General features: G+C 37.2%; 1 protein-coding gene across 2 annotated transcripts in view; it reads left to right on the top strand.

Moving 5' to 3' along the window:
• ATP11A (ATPase phospholipid transporting 11A) overlaps positions 1-20,366 on the top strand; it is a 128,143-nt gene that overhangs the window by 25,561 nt on the left and 82,216 nt on the right. The gene's annotated exons all lie outside the window — the stretch shown is intronic.

Below are 20,366 nucleotides of genomic sequence, written 5' to 3'. Positions count from 1 at the left end.
CTGAGGTGTGTATGTCACTGTCTATGCTTGCAAAGGTATTTTTTTCTGTAGGAACGGGGAGGAAAGAGTACTCTGAGGAAAGGAGAAAGTGGCAGGCTTGAGCATTGTCCACGGGAACAATGAAGCTCTTCTAGTTTTGAAGTTGAAGGTTCTGTTTGATTGCTCTTAAACTTTTAAATAATCAAATATCTCTTTTAGTCACAATAGAAAGCTGAAATAGAACAAGAATGAAAATTTGTGATTAAACAATTGTGTTTAGCAGCGTATTTATTAGAGGTAGTTTGCTACTCATGATAGCTATTAAAACAAAAAAACAAACCAAGAAGCCTCCAGACTCTTGCAAAAATTTATCATGCTTAAAAAGTTGGACAAAGATTCTAATTCTCTATCCTTCTAGAAGCAATGACTATATAATCTGACAAAAAAAAAGAGCATACTGTAATCTAATATGTCATTATTAGTATAATAAGAAAGCTATTCCATGCTCTACTTCCTTTCATGCTATTACTAAAGGGCTGCCACATTATATTACTTAGTTTGAGCTGTGACTTAAATTTTTCACCCTTCAAGCAGGCCAGACTCAGTGATCTGATGCCCACTACGTTATTTCATATACAAAGTCAGATGAAGTGACAGAGTAGCTGCAGGTCATAAAAAAATTTGACATTTCAAGAGAATGCAACAAAAGGCATCAAGAGACTTTGACAGTTAGTGAACTACGTCAGAAATGCTGAACAGAATTGAAAGGTTGCACTGTAGTTCAATTTGATATGATAATAAATGGAATGTCAGTATTTTGCTCTATGCGAACACTTTTATGGAAGCATACCTCTAAGGATGTAGAAATCATATCCCAATCAGAGCTGAAATTAGTTCAAGTCTGTAAGCAAGGATTGTTTTTTTTGCCATATTCTTGCTCATCCTTAGGCACTTGCTAACACGTGCTGTTAGTGTAGCTAGTTGTTTGCCTGCTGTTTTGTTTCAACTGGATATAGTTTTCTCTGGACTGTTATGCTAGGACATAGAATCATTTAGGTTAGAAAAGATGCTAACACTACCAAGTCCACCACTAAACTGTAGTAGGAGTGGTTGTATTAATGCTGTGCTGTTACTAATTTCAAGACACAAAAAAAGTTCAAACAGACCAGCGTACAAATAGAGGTCTCAGCTTGCCAATGAAAAGGATTAAGCAATAGAGAAAAGGAATTGAAAGCAAAATCTTAAAAGGAGGGAAAATTGAGCAAAGGGCTTGCGTTGGGTAAGTAACAAGCTTTTCGGGCATCCTCAAGAACAGTCTAGTAGTGTTAGAGAAGATGAATGTAGAGTGTTTGGATGTAGCATGCTGGTGGAGATACTGAGGTAGTTAATAAAAATGCTTGGCTGAGAAGGAGCTGACATTAGGCAGTATTTGAGAGGCACTATTGCTAAATGAAGGTGTGCTGCGCTGTTAGACCTCCAAGGAGCTTGCAAAGGGGCTGAATGGTTTTTCAGTGAAGAGCTACTGGGAAGTGGAGGAGGAGGCAGTGAACAGGCAGGTGAATGAAGGATGCAAGGTTTCCTTCCTGGAGATACACCCTACCTGTTGTCAAAATCTACTGTAATAAAATGTAAAAAGAATACTAGCTTTATTGTGATAAATATTTATTGTTCTTTAAACTTAAAGCAGAAAAAATGAAAGCTGTAGAAAACTTTTTTTTTGCGTAGTATTTCACTGGGTGATGAAAGTCCAAGGAAAAAACTTCTGTCCCTTTTTTCGTGTTGCCTCTTTCTGGAATCTTAATGTATCAGCAAATTAAGTCCTCTTAAATGGTGCATATAAAAATAGACAACCTGATTAAGTGTGAAGTCTCATGTGCTTTTATCAAAATGCTGTGTGCTTTTTAAAAAAAAAAGTGGTAAACTGAAATACCTGTTCTAAAATGAGCATACCGATGCCAAAATGTTTTGAGAAACTTGATGGAAAGAAGATAACCAATGGGACTGTAGTATCTGGGTGCAAATATGTAGGAATTACATTACAGATGAGTTGCTTTAGTAGAAAGGGTGTTGTATGATTAAGGAGAATGGGTTAAAGTAAGATGTATTAATTGATGTAGCTTGAAATATGCCTTAAAGGGAGATTGAGGGGTTTAATAGTGTAGGTATGCTGTTGACCACATAATCAGAATATTGAGAACTTTGTAGAATGCCAGAGGACATGAAAGAACATAAGGAAAAAGCTATGGTAATAGCAGTGCGCTTCATTTGCTCTCAAGAGGGCAAAGGAGGAACAAATCTTGGAACTCAATGTGATGAAGAGATGGTTTTTTTTGTGTGTTTTTTTTTTTTTTTCCAACTGTTAAGGATATTCTTCGATCATCAGCCTCTATGTGCAAAGAGGAAATTTTAATCTTAAGCAATGCAGGAGGTCTGGTTCAAGATGTTACTCAGCAGTGATGATTGCTGAGTAACACATTACCTATGTTGTACTGTTATTTGTCATTCCTGTACGAACAAACACACTTCCATTTATTTTTTAATTAATAAGACTTTTCATCCTTCCCAAAAACTTAAGCAAGCGAGCCTCATAGACTCAGTGAAGCCAAATAAGAAGCAATGAAGAGGTGTAGCTGTGAAGGTGAGTTTTGCATATGTCATGGAGACCAGCTAACGACAGCAAATTGGAGACTTGGAAGTAATATGTATCAAAAAAAAGGTTAAAAAAAAACCTGGTTAAATAGAATGAAGAAAGCTAATGATAGTAATGCTTCAAAGAGCAGAACTCTTATCTAAGGAAACAGGAGGAGGAGGAAGATAATGGCAAATTTAAAATTAAAACCCCAAGATGATATCCTTATTACTGACAGTGGGAGGCATGCAAGGAAAGTTGTAGTCCATTAAGTGACCAGCATGTCAGGGAATTCACAAGAAAGGTGCTGCTACAGCAGACAAACCACAGGAGTTCTTTGCAGTAGTGTTTACTGCAGAGGACTAGAGAAGTTCTCAGACTGAAGAGTTTCTTGCAGGCATGGATAAGAGGAACTGTCTTGTAAGTGTTGAGAGTGAATCAGTAAAACGAATAGGAAGACTTCATGCAGATCAGATGATATTCACTCAAGTTTTAGGGGTCTAGGGGAGAAGTAGAACTGGGAGTTTCAAGGAAGTAAAATATCATAAAAAGCCTGTAAACACATAAATACAGGAAAGAGATTTAAAAAAAAAAGCCATAAGCTAGAAGTCGTACTTGACAAAGCAGTTAAAATCCTTTGAGGAGGGAACGAGTATATGACTGGTATAACGCACTTGGATTTATAAAAAGCATTTGACAAAACCTCCTGCCAAAGGCTCTTAAAGCAGGTCAGCTGTTGTGGATTAAGAGGAACTGCCTCCTGTTGTATTAATAACTAGCTAGAAGATGAGAAGAGGGTAAGACTAAATGATCAGTTTCCATAGAGGTCTTTCCAGTGGAATCTTAAAGGATAAGTGCCCTCAGCAAATTCATATGTGTATAAGACAAAGAAATAAAGTATGCTGACATTCATCAAGGAATACAAAGTGCCACAAACCAAAATTAATTGAGAAGGATTTCAAAATACAGAGAAACTGGACAATGAGTAGCTGCTGAGTTTCAGCATTGCTAAATGCAAAGTAATGCATATTGCAGGAAGAGAATGAAAACAGTTCTACTTATATGGCTGGCTTAACAGATCCCTAGTTAGCTGTGGGTTTTTTTGTGAGAAATTTTGTTGTTACTGTGAGTAATTCTTTGAAGGCATAAGCTTTGTTCTCAGTAGCTGTAAAAAATGGAAACAAAGGCAGAAGTGTTTAGGAAAGGAGTAAAAGATGGAACAGGAAACATTCTTACTGTTACTGCTTGGTGTACTTACTGGATGCTGCATGTGTCTTTGGTCACTGCCTCAGACTATGAGTAAATCTAGTAATGATGTCTGGGGACTATGGCATGACTTCAGCTTGAGGGAAAGCTAAACAGGACTGAGTGGTGAGAGGGAAGTTTGGGGGTAAAACTTAAGCAGGAGGTTCTTCTGGAAAAGAGACCCCAAGTGTAGGCTTCCATACTTCCTTTTTTTTTTTCTTTCTTTCTTTCCCCTCTCCTAGTAAGTCCCACCACTTTGTTGCAAGGGAATTTGTATTGTATGGATTTACTATTGTAAAATAACAAAATACTGAGTTTTGAAATGAGATGGATTAGTTTCCTCAGATTTCAAAACCAGCTCTGAAATTGTCAATTTTGGTTTACATTTTTGTCAACTAATCTGTTTTGCACTTCCCCCTTTAATGTCTCTTACTCAATTTCAGATGCCATTTAACTAAGCCCTTCCTCTTCCTTTGTCTGACCTGTTCTTCCCTGTGACTTGTGCAAGTGGTTCTGTTTGTCACCTTCTTTTGCAACCTCAACTGGGGTCTGAAGTGGAAGCGCAAGTTTAAAAGAACTTGCAGTGTAGGTACTAACTGTGGGAAGGAGGATAACTGGTGGGGTTTTTTTTGGGGGGGGTGTTTGGGTGTGGTTCCCCCCCCCCACCCCCCCCCCGATAATATGAAAAGTAGTGTGTATGCACACTTGTTAATGTAAGAATAGAACTTTCTACTGACCTGCTTTTTATTTGACTGTATCACTTGCTGATTGTAACTGTTTCTGGTAAATAAGACAACCTGAGAACAGTAAGTGTATAAATAGATATTTCCACTACATCTTTCTCACTGCCTTCTAATTGATTTAGGATTGAAAGAAAAATATTTTGGAGACTGACAAGCATAAGGCTGGAGTTAGTGAGTAATACAAACAGAAGACAAGTTATCCAGTAGCTGCAGTACATAAACATCAAAACAATGTGGACACTGAGTCAAAACTGATAAATGCCACACTGTAAGCTACTGTGGAGAGACTGCTGGAGACACCTGCCGTTAGACCCTATGGCTTGGGGTTCTCTTTCCTTTGTTTTCACCTTTCTGTATTTTTGTGAGGGAGCTGTTTAGGGTTGTTTCTTGCTTGATATCAATTTAGTACTCCTCACTTTTTGCAGGATATAGTTACATTTATAGTAAATGTTCTGTTTTTTAAAAAAACTCAAATCTTGCGAAGTCTTATTCTTTGTTGTTAGTTTGTGCGAGAATTTCTGTGCAAATCAGCTATGACAAGATTAAGATTGCAGAGGACTGGAACAGGTTTGCCTTTAGGGACTATGACTTTTGGAAATAATTTATTTAAAGGTAAAAATGTTTGGCTTGTTTACAGTTTGTGCGTCTGCCAGTCTTCTCTCGAGGCAAAATGCTTCATTAAATCAACCCTGATAATTCCTTATTTGTTTGAAATGCCAAAATGTGTCTGTTGAAATAATGAAAAATCCTATTATTTTTGTTCTGTTTGCTAAGTCTGACGCTATACTGAAACTTGACCACTAAATTGCTTCTGTTCCTTTTGTCCTTTTTTGTGGTTTACCATTTACACAGTAAATTACCTAATCTCTTTTCCTACTTAAGTATTGTTAAAGCTGCTAATGCTGTGTAATGTGGGTCACTGGCTAAAGTGATGTATACAACTTAATTATTGTCTGAACAGAAGGAACGATGTATGAGGAGGGGGAGATTGATACACTTTCTGAAAAGCGGGTTTTCAACAATATTTGCTTTATTCATGCTTAGAGTTTTTTTCCTTACCTTAAGGCATTGGATGCATTGAACGCTTGAGATTTAAACTCAAAATATCTTCCTGTAAGGACAGAGTTTGGTCTGTTCTCTTTTATTCAGCACTGAATAAGTCTTGATTATTTTGTCAGTTTATGTAGCTGTATTATAATTGGAGAAAGTAGGCTTATATGCCTTTTTGCTTATGCCAGTGGAGTGGAAATTATCTGGAGAATTGTGTGGTTCACAGAAGTATTAGTATGTCACAGTTAGAGAATATCCTCTCAAAGCTGAAGTCGTCATTCTTTCATTAAATGGGTGGAAAGAATGTGGGTTCATGTTATTTTGAGATAACTTTTACTGCCCCTTTTTAAAATCAAGCTATGGAAACATCAGTTCAGGTGGATCACAGTATTTGTAGCAGTGCTTATAAAAAGAAAACCTCTTCCATTGGTGCAGAAATGTTGCTATCTGTTTACTGCCACAAAACAAAGTCCTTGGAAAATGACAAATAATTTCATAGATGCTTATGGAGTATGAAGTAAACACCTTATCTATGTATTGCTTGTCAGTGCCACTTCCACTTAGCAATTTGCTAGTAGAGCACATATTTCTTAAATGGATTTCTGTCAGGAACAGAATAGCTTCTCTATTTGTGTTGTGTGTCAATACCCTTTTTAATGTGGCATCATATTTACCAAGAACGTCATTTCGGTGACATCTAAGCATCATTTCTCAAAGGACTTTTATTTATTTTCCACTTTCCCTTTCATGACCTCTCCTTTCCATGGGCAATTTTTTTCTCTTCATTCCAGCCTCTTTTGCTTCTGGTATTCAGTAATACAGTGCTCTCTCACAGGTAGTGCTCTTGCCTGGAAGGCTCAGGAAATGCATAGAAAATGAGAATACTGAGCCTACTGATCTTCATATGCTCAGAGCACACTTTACCTCTTGAGCTGATTCCCTTCCTCGACGTTAATTCTTTTGATTTGTTCTACACATGATCTACTTTTGTTTCTATGCCCATGCTAACCTATTTTCTTTGTTCAGAATATATTTTGTTGAAGCTTGATTTGAATGTCACGCCTATTTCTTCTTGTTTCAGAAAAATGAAATTCTTCTCTCTGATGGCTATCTCTGGTGATAGTCATGTCTGAAGAGTGCTTAACAGTGCTAATAAAATTAGGCAGCATTTTGTAAATTTTGTTGCAGTTGAGTACTAAATAAGCTGTTGTGGAAATTTTTGAAGATAATTTTTTTTATTGCTGCGTCCTCACATTAAACTTTCCACATGTTTTTACTGTCTTCGCAGCTTCCTTTGTTATACATACTGGTATTATGCCTGGGTTTTGGGTGCTTTACATGCATATGTTCATGTGTGCAGTTAAGACAGAGTTTAAAGCCTTGTTTATACTTCAGGGCAAGTTCTGACCCAGCGACTTTGCAGAGAGGATATGCAGTCAACCTCATGTTGGGTAATCCTTTAGCATAAACCCACATTTTGTAACCTTATAGCCCTTTTGTCCACTCATTTCCGATGACCCAAGAGTTGTCTACCTGTCAGTGCTGAACACAGTTAAATTTCTGCAGTATGTGATTCACTATACCCGGGAGCCATTAAGAGTACCTAGCTGTAATGCTGTTAGTACCACACTTGGTAACTGTTAAAAGTTTAGGGAAGGCTGTAACTTTAGCTATTTGTTGCCTGCAGCCACTAGATAACCAAGGTTTGGTGGCTTGTGAATCAAATACTGTTAGAAAACAGCTATTTATTTCAAACACACTGGTTCTATCTCTCACTTACAGGTAGGCTGTTGTTATAGTGGACACTTGTAGGAGATTGAATGTGTTAATCTTGATATGACAGCGTGCCAAAACATTATAGGTCTTTTCAAGGCTGAAGTAGGTAGCTTTCCATTAGCCATAGCTCAGCGAGTTTGGACAGGTATGCCATCACCATCTTGCTCTGATTTCCTTCAGCAGAATAGCCTGTTACACTTAGAAAATTCAGTGACTGCAGCACACATGAAAAGTCTCCTCCAAGAGGCACCATTGCATTCTGAGGCAGAAGAAATATTTATGAAATTGCTGTTGGCACCTTGTTTCTTATGTGTATCTCGGGGCAGCAGCTGTGTAGTTGGAAGCAGGAGCGCTTTTTCTATCTGTATGGACTTCATGACACGATGTTGACTTGATTGTACAGGAGCAAGAACAGAATTGGCATAATTTGTGTGTCGCAGGCTATGAATGCTTTAACAGGGAATCGAGAGGGAATGACAGATTACCTTAGAGACAGTAATGACTGTTTTCAGGGTACTTCTAGGTCATCACCTTTTTAGCCCTGAAAATATTCTGTGGAAATCCTGTTGCAAAACTAATGTAATTACAATGTAACTACAATTACAGGAAGATGTTTGAGACTTCTGACATCATGTGTCATCCTCATATGATACTATGTGGATACTCCCAGTCTCAGACACAACTTTCTTGGACAGAAATCTACTGGTACCTGATGGATAGGTTTTTCTTTAAGTAAAGAAAGTCCATGTCACTTGCACTTGTTTTTAACCACAGGCTTTTTTGCTCAGATGAATACTGCCACTCTTCCAGGAACTTAAAAATCACTTCTATAGAAAGGCTACATTTAGCTGTGGTGGCCCTCATCATGATGGAGTATCGTCACTGGTAGCAGTAATATTTTAATAACTGTAGTTATTGTGGTGCAGCTTGAAAACTTGAAAAGTCTGGGATTGTGCTATTCTGTTAATGTATTTTGCTGGTTTCCTTGTTATCCAAAGCTGTTCCATAGCAATTAGAAAAAGCTGTATTACTTCTTAGTGTTGAGATTGTTTTGAGAATGTAAGTGTACTACTCTTCAGCTTTGAGGCTACAGCCTGCTATACTTAGATAACTGAAATAAGTAGTCTGAGCTTCTCTGTTTGAGTGTGTTTAGTTTTCAGTTCTGATTTATTGCCAGTTCTATTGATGGCACATTAGTTATACCCAATAAATAATACAGATGTGTAGGTGTAGTCATCTATCTAGTCATGTTTGTCAGCAAAAAGTCTTCTGGGATGTAAGAACACTTTAATTACAGCCTAGATGAGCAATTTAGGATGTTAGTTTTTGGTAGAAATTTTCTAGTAGGATAGCTGCGTGCCAGGTGACTTTTCTAAGCTGCATTCTGAAATACTCTCCATAGACTCTCATTTCATAAAATAATGTCACATTATTTTCAGTGAATATGTTTCTGTAATGAAAATACTTTAGGAGATTAACGTTTTTCCAGTGAAAACAATATGCAGGTTGGTGGTGGCTTAAAAAAATTCTCAGTGTGAGGGCATGTGTCTGAGTGAATACTTAGCAATACATTTCCCCCTCCTAAGAAGCCTTTTTGCTTTTATTCTTTCAGATGATCAAGTTTCATATTTTTAGACAGCCAGCACTTGTTTGTGAATCTTCCAGGCATTTCTGTCATCGATTTATCAAGTTCAAGAATTGTTAGAACTTCCCCCCCCCGTTGGTAAGAGTTTTTTGATTCTTCCCACTCCCCCCGAAAAAACCCCAGCCTACCAAACTTCACTTCATTTGGAAACCTGCTTTTAATTTCCAATCAAACTTCACAGGCAATTTAAAATCATAGAGCAGTTAGGATTTGAAGGGACCTTCAAAGGTCATCTAGTCCAACCCCCCTGCAAGGAGCAGGGACATCTCCATCTAGATCAGGCTGCTCAGAGCCTCATCCAACCTGGCCTTGAATGTTTCCAGGAATGGGACATCTACCACCTCTCTGGGCAACCTGTTTGTGTTGTTAATTTCTTCTTATTTCAGTGTATTTTAGAGGACAACCACGCCTTCTTTTTTTTTCCCCACTTAAATATCCTACTTTGCTATATTTCCTAGATTTTCCTAGACCGAGACGAGTTAGTTCATTCTCATGAAAAATACTCTGGTGATTATTGATGTGGTCTAGTACAATATCCCACTTCTCTTCTCTTGCCCAACTTTGTGTTGTCATCAAAATTTACTGCTACTCTGTAAAACAGTTCCACAGTTACTTGTGAATAATGATGTGGATAATAATTTTTCCCAGGCCCTAGCCCAGTTTTGTCCACTGCTATAGCTGTAGCCTTTGTTTTGCCGGACAGTGTGTGAGATTGCTATGCTGAGTGTCTGTTGTGGTTTAACAGTGGACACATTGCAGCTTCTAGGCTTTAATTATCAGGCAGTTATCCACAAAAAGCAAACTTGTTCTCTGAATTTCATTTCATTTGCTGTAGTAAAATGCAGGACTATGGGCTGTATTTCTCTTCTTGCTCTGGTTCAGAAGAAAAGACTTGAGATTATCTATCTGTGGGGTAGGAATACCAATAAGAACACCCCACCCCCCCACCCCCCCAACCCAAAAAAAACCCCAACCAACTGCAGCAGTCAACCATTTGGAGATTGTTCTTATGGTCAGATTTGGGTCTTTTGTTAGAGTTGCCTATCAGCAAAGAGCAAGAGGAGGCAACTTAGTTGCAAGAACACAGTGTAAGACTGACTTAAGCCTTTCGTCAGTATGGGTGCAGAAAAATGCTATCGCAAGAGGAAGGCAATAGAAAGAAACTTTTAATAACTGAAATGAGTAATATAAACAATAGAAGAGCAGAGGAGGATTTTATTAAAATGCTGGTTGGGAAAAAGATCTCATGCATCACAGCCTTGAGGACAAAAATGTAGAGATGAAACTACAAGTAGTGTTTAGAGATCTTCTCATATGTCTTACAAAAGAAACTTTTTCTGTTCAGGTTGTGCTGCGTTCTTTATTTCCCTTTCTATGTATCTGGGTTATGCCAATTTAAGCTATATTAAAGATTGACCAAGTGACACATTGCATAAGAGGGTGCTGCTTATTGTATTGTATATGGGTGACTTAACAGTTTATGCTATGGCTTACTTTCCCTTCATGAAAGAGGAACCATTTTTTCAATAAAAGCTTTTTCTTCTAGAATAATTCTGAATAATTCCCACCACATCTGTTTTAGATCATGTTGCTTTGAACACAATTAGGAATGAACTTGTATAGGAAACTTAAAACTGTTTTGTTTTATGTGTTTATTTTTTTAACTTGACACTGTGTAGCACTGTATTTAATATGATTATCTGATTCAAAAATTTCCTTTGCTAATGCCTAGAGTAAATCTTGTGGTGTTTGTGATTTATTTTTGGCAGATAAATAAGTTACTTTTTCCCCTTTTGCAAACGTTTGTTACGGATTTATGCATTAATATTACTAGGTATCTTGTTTGTTCCAACAAGTAAGTCTTATTAACTGTAACAGTTGGCGCATTGTTATCTTCTAATCTCTTATTATGCGCTTACTAACAGAGCACAGAAACTGAAGTTTGAAATTCCAAATGCTTTGCTTTCCCAGGAAGAAAAAACCAGCATAGTCCTGTAACAAAGCATTTTAATTTTTTTTTATGTTAACATAGAGTGAAGGGGTAGAAAAAAAATAATATAGATTTCTAAATGGAGCAGTATTTAGGAAGTAGTCTATACACAGTAAAATAACACTGCACATATCTTGAAATAGAGAGGACATGGACTTGTGCCTTTTTAACTATAAGGCAGTGTACTGAAGTGTCACGTGGAAAACAGGTTTTTTTTGACTGAGGGATGGATTTGCATGGCAAAGCCTGACAGAGAAAGAATGTTACTTTTTCCTGTAGTATCGTTACATATATAAAAATCAGTTACTACACTGTAAAAACTTTTGGTTGTGAATTAAATCTTCTCCTTTTCTGCTTCAGACTTAGTTGTAGTTTAACTGTTGGGGGAGGGAGGAATCTATTCGTGCACATAAGAGAGAAACCCAGAAAATCTCACAGGTTTTCCATCAGTACAGCTAAGATTAGGCACACTGAGAGTGATTTACTCCTCTAGAATTTTTTTGCTTGTTTGTTCATGCCATGTTTAAATTAAGATTGTTACAGTTAGGAGTGATCATGTGTAATGGAGAGAAAAGTAATGATGGGGGGAAGTTGATGTGATCTTTTTTATTCTATATAAATTGTGTAAGATTTCTGAATACCTGACCTCAGGAGAAGTATTTCTGCTAATTGGTATTTGTCTTATGTTGAAGGAAGATTTTGGTGATAAAGAAAGTGGTTGCCAAGTGCATCCTAAAATTACTTTATTTCTGTCTCTTTAGCTTATAGTCTCAGACATGATATGGTGTGAAAATCATATCAGTTACACTAATTGTTTTATGCCTTTGGTGATGTGCAGTGGAAAGCTGTTTATGCTGATTTGATCTGTGGAAATGGCACTGTGTAAGTGGGCTGTTCTGATGACCTCTGGTCCAGTAAGGAATGAGAATTAATACTGTGTCATTGACTGGCTTTACAGTAATTCTCAGTGGAAGATAGCATCAGATTTATTTTTGTCCAGTGTTATATAGATCCCTAGTAGAAGATGGAAGTGATGCTGGTAATCATGAGGACTGTCATAAGACTGAAGTGCTGTATCTGTGCTTGAGGCTACTTGTGTTTTGGGCTTTTCTTTATTGTTGTTTTTTTCTAGGTTTATGGTAACATGCCAAATACAGGGACCTTATGGAAGCATGAGCTAACACATCCTTCCATCTGTGTATGATAGGTCTTATTCTTGATGCGTCATGCAGAAAAAGTTGTCAATTGCAATTGTTTGTGGTCATGCCTAACATGCTCCAGAACCTTCAGAACCTTCAAAACCTTAAGTAGAAATAGTCATTAAGCAGCAGGATTTGTGTGACAGCGTAATACTTAGTTTTGGCAAAGTCTGACAACCTGCTGAATTTATGAGGTTAGCTGTGTTTTTGTGAAAATCTGTGGCCAAACAACCTTTCCCCCAGACATGATCTCCTTTCCTGTTTTCTGCTGGAATTCTCTTCTGTTTGTGCTTGAAGGTTGGATATTGAAGGCCCTCTGACCTAGGAAATTGATCCACTTGAATTCTCCAGAGCCTGAGCTAGGGAACCTTTAGATCCTGCTCTGAGGTTTTTTTGTTCAGCGTGCATAGTTTTGGGTTGTTTTTTTTTTTTCTATTTTGTTTTGGCTATTAATTTCTCTTTAGTTTGCTGTTTGGTTTTATATTGAATGCATCTAAGGAAATGTATGTAACAGGCTGAGCTGACCAAGTTAATTTTTGTCTTAAATGCCAGACTAGTGCAGTGGTTATAAGCACTCTTTAAAAGAAGCTGGATATGCAGTGTTCATTCTTGGTGTGTTGGGTAGTGGGAGAAACAGGAAAGTACGTTTAGCCAAATGTAAGTGATGATGAAATTGGTGAGTTTTTTCCTAGCGCAAAAAAAAAAAGATATTGTATGTTTGTCCTAGTCACAGTAATTCCTAAAACTCATAAATAGTACTGGTATTTCAATGATCTGTACAAAACACCTATTAAAACTTACCTTGGGTATTGGTGTAATTTAAAAAAAAACCCAAAGTACTTTTTATTGCTTTTTTTCTGTTGCATTTCTCTGAAGGGAAGCAGCAGCAATAGAGAGCTTGTCTGTGAAGTGACTTTGTTATTGTATTTGGCCTACAAGACACAGTGCGGACCTGTGATCTTGGTGTGTTGGAACTGAATGTCCATCTAGGGATGTTTAAAGAGAGAGCCTGAACATTTCCAGAGAGCTTGAGAAGGGAAAGGAAGTATTTGGACAGGATATGAGTTTCAAAGTGTCCCAAAATGGACTACTTCTAGTCAGTTTTTCAATTTTGGGGCTTGGGCAGGTTGTAATAATCTCTTTAAACAAGCCTCACATAATTTTACATTTGTCTTATTTGCATCATGAAGTAATTGTTGTAATTAGAAATAACTTGCAAAAGCTGTTCTTTTATTTCAATACAGGAGAATAGGGGAAAAAAATCAAAATAATAGATTTGATGTGCATTGATTCCTGCTACTTGCTATGTCTTGAACAAAAAAATGTTTAAGGTGGGCCTTCTCATTTATTTATTAATTCTAAGGAATTGCCAAGGTTCTCAGCCTAGCCTTTTTCTGTAACCTATAGAATTTTTGAACTAAGGTGATGGGACAATCCAATAAATTTCATCATTTGTCTGAATTTAATATGAGCTCCTTGGAGTGGAACTTCTCAAATCGATAGATTTTAGTGCTACTTATTTTTGAAGGAAATGGCACAAACCAATAATGAGAAGCTAGCAAGAAACCCAGAATAGCCTCTTTGGAGAGGTTTCAAAAGAATAAGAATGTTGTTAGATCTTTTGGTATGTGATATTTTCAGAGACTCTAGCACTACTTAACTAAGGTTGAAGAGACCAAAGCAGAAAGCTGGCTAAATGTTGGCTCTAATGAAATGGGAGAGATGTAAGAATTTTGCAAGTTGATCAGAGATGCTATTCACATTTAAATGTATAGTGTTTTAAAGTAAAATACAATATCAGAAGACCTTCAAACTTTACTTTTAATTTGAGGAGTTTGTTAGCTTGTGGCAACTTGAGTACCAGTACAAAAGTAAAGATAATCCAAGAACAGTGTAAATGAGTTTTTAAAGGTCATGAATGCAGGTTAAATATGTTGTTTTAAAAACCCAAACCGAATTGTCCAATTGTCAGTTGACTTAATAGTGATTCTGCTTAGAGGAAAGGACTTTGCAAGAGTAGTAGTAGAGTAGCTACCACTGGTTTGTTTGGTTTTTTTTTTCCCCTCCCCCCTTAAATTTACCATGTGAAATAAAATGACGAAATCAGTGCTATATTTAGTGTTGGTATCACCTTTTTCAGGTGCTGAGAGGGACTGCTTTTCTTCTTTCTGTCATCCATTACAGTATTGATAGTTTAACTGGTTCAGTGGTGTAATCTGATCTGCAGTACTAACAAAGCTTAGAACTGAAAAGCTTAATAGAAGTTTGAGATCAGCAGGGTAACAATATGGGGCTAGATAATGTGTTTTGACTACTTTGTGTAACTCAATACTAACTCAGTTTTAAGAGAATATGTAATCTGAAGCAAAATTTGGTCCTGTAGGTGCAAGTCTTTACAGGGACTAGAAATACTAATTTCAGCAAACTTAAGGCTACCTTGGTAAAGATTAATGATTACTTTTCATTAAGTGCTTTTAGATTTCAAAACATTGTACGAGTTTTGTTCAACATGACAATTTTTTTTTACAAGTAAGTGTATCTTGTTTTTGCTAAGATATAGCTTGTTGTTTTTTTTTAAGTAATACATACATTTGTGTACAAGGTGAGAAGGAAAAAAATTATTCTGTACAGAAAGAAAATATCTGTGTCTTCAGAAGCCAGAATAGCAAAGGAGAAGATCCATTGTAGTGTCTTTCAACAGCAAGCAGTTGTTCAATCATTCACAAACTTGCATCTCCAGTGCAAGTCAGTATTTGCCGCAAAGATGTCTCCTCAGTTTTTGTACTTCACTAGATGGGACCCTCTCAGGTAGATGGTTTTCCCATATCCATTCATGTAACTTAAGTTTGAAGTTCATGAATCTCTCCAGTGCTGTATTTTTGTAGAAATTCTTTGTTTGCTTTCACAGCATCTTACGGAGATGTGGCTAAGAAGCTTTCTTAGCTGATACTAATCTTCATCTTACAATGTGTGGAATAAGCAGATTGTTTTGTGTGTTGCTCACTCTTTTGATGGTGATAGTAGAGGCTACCATGTGGCCGTTAGAAAACCACTAAGGTGCCTGATGTACTGGCACAGGTAAGAATTTTAGCATATGCCTGCAGTTTTGCACTGAAGATGCAGTTTTCCTGTGTCCATTTTTTTTCCCCAAGAGAAAAAGGCTTTATAAAACAAGTGTGCCTCTACAGTGGCATTTGTCACATGAGTGTGAGTGACAATATTGACTGTTTCTTGGATGGTGGTATCATTTGTGTGTTCCTGCGACTGCCAAAAGATGACCTGTAGCGGGGTTGAGGCCAGGGTTTCAGCAGACTCTGTAAAGTCACGGCTTTTTGACACTGTGCAGCAATGGCTGCTGTTCTGACCCCAGATATTGAAAACAGTTTTACCTATTTCTTGTGTTTATTTGTACTCTGATCATAGTGATGTTACATTCTGTGTATCAGGCCAGATTTTCAGTAGCATATGCTCTCTGTCAGACAAGATGACAGCTGCATGGGTACAACAGAGGTAGAACTTGCTTTTTGCCAGACCTTCAAAAATACATTTGTGGTTATGTCTGTGTGTTTGTGGTTTTTTGTTTGTTTTTTCTTTTAACGTCAGAAAACTGAGTATCATACAGACCCAATTCCTTCATCCAGATGTGTACACTTCAGAAACACTTCTGTCAGTGAAACCTGGATGCTTAGAGAAAGAAAAAAGTGTGCAGATGGTCTCCTGTAAGATTAGAGTGGAATTCACCTTTCTAGTTTACTCTGGTGTTTCCCTGTCTTACAACAGGGCTTTGCAGCTATCTCAGAGCAAACTGCATCAGCTTTGTCTACATGCTCCTTTGGTTTTTGGGAAGCTCGTGCTCTCGGGATCTTTCCTATGCGGGGCCTGGCAGTGACGGGGTGCTCCCTGCCTCTTTCCCCACAGTGTGCTTAGATCAGCTCCTTCTCCACCCTTTCCCACAGTGCCTTTCTTGCCATTTTGGGAGCCCTGTGTTCAGTTTCTACCCAGGTGTTGGCTTTTTTTTGTGATTAAAAGTGGGGCCTAACAGACAAGGCCTTCTGGAAGGTGCTGAGGGGCATGGTTGCCCAGCCTGGTGGCGGCCATCAGGCAGCCAGCCCAGGACAGCTGTTGTAAGTAGTTGCTGTTTTCCCATGTGCAGATGCCAAGGTGAGTTTACCCTGTTGCATGATCTCTTTTGGTCAGTGCGTTAGCATGTTACATGTTCTCCAAAGCCCTTTGACTTGTATGGACTTCCCTCCTTCCTCTCCCTCTTTTTTTTTTTTTTTTTTCTCCTCCTTTTTTTACTTTTTTAATTCCTTTTTAACAGCTCCCAACATCTAGAATGTTTTTTTTTTTTTTTTCTGTTGTAAGTACATGAGATAGCATTGAGGAGTTTAACATCTTTACAGATAAAAGCTTTTCTATCAGCTTTAAGATTCTTCCCAGAGACATGCATTTCTTTTCTGCCTCCTATTAAGTAGGTCTAATCTCTTCAGTATATAACCCTGTGCTTGTTGGCTTTTCACTTCTTTCACCAGTCTTCAGTTTAATTTGCTTAGCAAATCCTATTGTAAATAAATTAGGAAAAAGTATTAAGTGTAGGCATTTCCCTGTCTTTGAACTGGAGAGCTTGCAAAGCTTACCAGCATGGGTGGCCCCCCTGTGTCCTTTCTTCTTTGAGGTGTACCTGAGGTACACCAAGACTGTGTAAAACTATTTGTTATGAGAGTATTCCTAACTACTAAGTATTTGGCAAATCAAGTGCTGTATTAATCTTTACAATATTTAGATATACGTAGACTTTCAGAGTGCAGATGCCAATAAGGAGGTTGATATTAAGATGAGGGGTTAAAAGGGAAAAAATGCTCAATTTAATCTTGAAACCCAAATATTTTTTAGCAGATGGAATTTAGTTTTGTTTTGGTTTTTTTACCCATAAGGTTTCCAGCTAGCATCACATTTGAGGAAAATCCTTTCCCATCTGTCCAGTTTTGTATCTGTGCAGATGTATAAACAAAGCACCAGAAGGATTTATAAATAACATTTCACTTACCTTGAATGAGTATGTAACATTAAAATGGAAACATTAGGAGTAAACAGATTTCTGTACTGTTAAGAATGAAACTGGAGTGCTATTTATTCCTTGTTCTGGTATCTACATGATAATAAATCTGTTTAAATGTTGGAGAGAGAGTGCAAGGAAAAGCCAAAGATAGCATATGAGAGTTAGAAGGATTACCTTACACTGAATTTGAGAGAAACTTAGAAACTATTATTTCATGCCATGGAACCACAGACTGCTGAGGCAGTGTACATTCCATGCAATGGATAACCTAAAGCAAGTAGTATCACTGTTATGCTACTGGTGAAATTCATGTGCCATTTTTAAATCCAGACTTGACTGGTTTTAGACATGTTCTGTATTAATGTGTTATGATAGGATATTTAAATACCTTGAGAGTTAAAATCCGTCTTCATAATATTTGGAGTTTTTTTAAGATAACCTATTTATGTATTTAACTATTAAAATGTTTTCAACAGTGAAATAGTTTCAGGCTTTGATAAAAAATATTCATTCTTGAAAGTGAGTCTGCTAAGCAAATAAACTTCAGTTTGGCATTGTCCTGGTTTGGGCTGGGATGGAGCTAATTTTCTTCCCAGTAGCTGCTATGTTTTGGATTTAGCATGGGATTTGGTATGTGAAGAATGTTGGTAATGCACTGATGTTATTAGTTGTTGCAAAGAGAGCAAGGACTTTTTTCAGCTTCCCAGGTTTTGCTGATGTGCAGGTGCAAGCAGCTGGGAGGGCAATAGCCAGTACAGCTGACACAAACTGGCCAAAGGAAGTGTTCCACACCGTAGGGGTCATGCTCGGTATATAAGGGGGGTTGGCCAGTGGGCAACACATGCTTTCTCTCAGGAAACTGCAGTTCTGGGATCGCTCTCCATTTTCCTCTGTGATCGCTTGGGATGGGTTGTATCAGTAGTTTGGTTGTTGGGTTGTAAGAAATTGTGTATTGTTCATTTTCTGTATTCTATTATCCCTATGTTGTTGTTATTATATCTTCCTTTAGTCTTAGTAAACTGTCTTTATTTCAACCCACGAGTTTTCCTTTTTTTTCCAATTATCTTCACAATTTCCCTTCCAGGGAGGAGGAAGGTGAACAAGTGGTTGCATGGTACTTAGTTGCTGACTGGGTATAAACCACAGCAGTCATGCTAGCTATTCAAGCTTATACGTTTTTCTTCTTCTGTTTCTGTACTGTTGATTTTTTTCATATGTGATAAAGTAACGAATTTTTCTTCTAAAAACCCCATCAAATGTGCTTTTTGTCACAGAATCTGCAGTATTGATACTGCTTTCAAAATTAACTTGCAAGTAAATGGATATTAGGAAAAAATTTTTTACAATGCGAGTTGTAGAACACGGGAACAGGTTGCCCAGAGAGGTGATGGAAGCCCCATCCCTAGAAACGTTCAAGGCCAGGCTGGATGAGGCTCTGAGCAACCTGATCTAGTGGGGGATGTCCCTGCTTCTTGCAGGGGGGTTGGACTAGATGTCCTTTGAAGGTCCCTTCCAACTCTAACCATTCTATGATTCTAAAACTAGTGATAGGAGAGTCTTGCAGGAAGTGTTAATTTTAATGGACACCTCACTGTAAAGTACAAATTTGGACTTTCTGGACCATTTTGGACCAGTTTGAAAGTCAGTTAACAATGAATTTATTTTTTTTTAACCAAATTATTGTGGGAAATTTAAATTATCGGCTTTATTTAACCTTCTGTGTCCATGACAAATTTTCCTCTACTTGAAAGAGTAATTTAGGATATAATTGTCGCCTGGTTTTAAATCTGCTAGTATTGAAGTAGAGAGACTCTTAAAATGGTCAGTAGCATATAACTTAATGATAACAAGGGAAGGGAAAATTAGTTGCTTAAGCATTAATTAGAGTTGCTTCGTGATACCTTGTCCCTTCTGTGTCTGTTGCCTAGTCCACGTCCCTTTGTGCACATGCATGAAGAGAACTTTCTTCTAAGGTTCATCCTATTTAAGCTCCCTGAGCAAATGCAGAAGAGTTCTCTTTGAGGGTGATACTAGGGAGGTGGCAGTTTCTGCCATATGCCCAAGGAGATAATAGAGGTTATGGTTGTGATCTCTGTGTACTTTGATCTGAAGCAAGTAGCTTCATCAGTTGCACATCAAGAACACTGTTGTAGAGAAATGGTATTGTTATTGTTTGTTGGCCTTGAGTGAAACATTAGTTTTTTCACAAGTACTCAAAATGTATATATTTTCTAAACCAGCTGATCTTGATACTAAATTTATATATTTGCAGCAAAGTGACTTTTAAAAATAATTACTATTATAGAAATCTAAGCAACCTTCAAAGAAAAGTACTACAATTCTTACAGGACCGCTAGGTCAATATAACTTTTATATTTGGGACATAGGAAGCCTTTCTTTTCACAGTATGTTCAAGTGTTTTGTGACGCTGTGACACTGGAATAAGTGAAAGCATACAGTTTATCGTTTTGTATTTGTTCCCTATTAACCATCCAATATTATTGCTCCTTACAAGGACAAACCTTTGCTTTTGTCTAGTGCTAAGGCTTCATTTTATCGAGTATATAGGAGGGAAGATATTGGTTCTAATACAGATGTTTAAACGTACATGATTTACTCAGGTTTTAGTTTTTTGCTTTGTTTTCACTCAAGATGTTGATTATATATATAATATATATTATATATATATTATATATATATATATATATTATATATATATATATAATATATATGTGAAATCATGATTGTTCCTTGATGGTTGGTACTTTGACTCTGTTTCAAAGGTGCAGTGAATCAAGAGAGGATGCTGTGTACGTGAGCCTGCAAACAAAATCTATCCTGGACTTATCTTCAGAAAGTTTTTCTGTAGAATATTAAGATTATTTAGAGGTGTAGTCGTCTGATAGGACATTTTTATAGGATTTTAACACTTGTTATTTGGAAGGATTTATATGAAGTGTTTTTGTAAATGTAAGAAATCACCCTGAACATGAACCCATTATCTCCTTAATAGGCTTCTTTCAATGTCCTCACAAAAGCATCTGGAGGTCT

The sequence above is a fragment of the Chlamydotis macqueenii genome, chromosome 1 (genome assembly GCF_036417535.1).
Source record: "Chlamydotis macqueenii isolate bChlMac1 chromosome 1, bChlMac1.mat, whole genome shotgun sequence".
Lineage (NCBI taxonomy): Eukaryota > Metazoa > Chordata > Aves > Otidiformes > Otididae > Chlamydotis > Chlamydotis macqueenii.
This window is presented reverse-complemented; position numbering and strand designations above follow the sequence as displayed.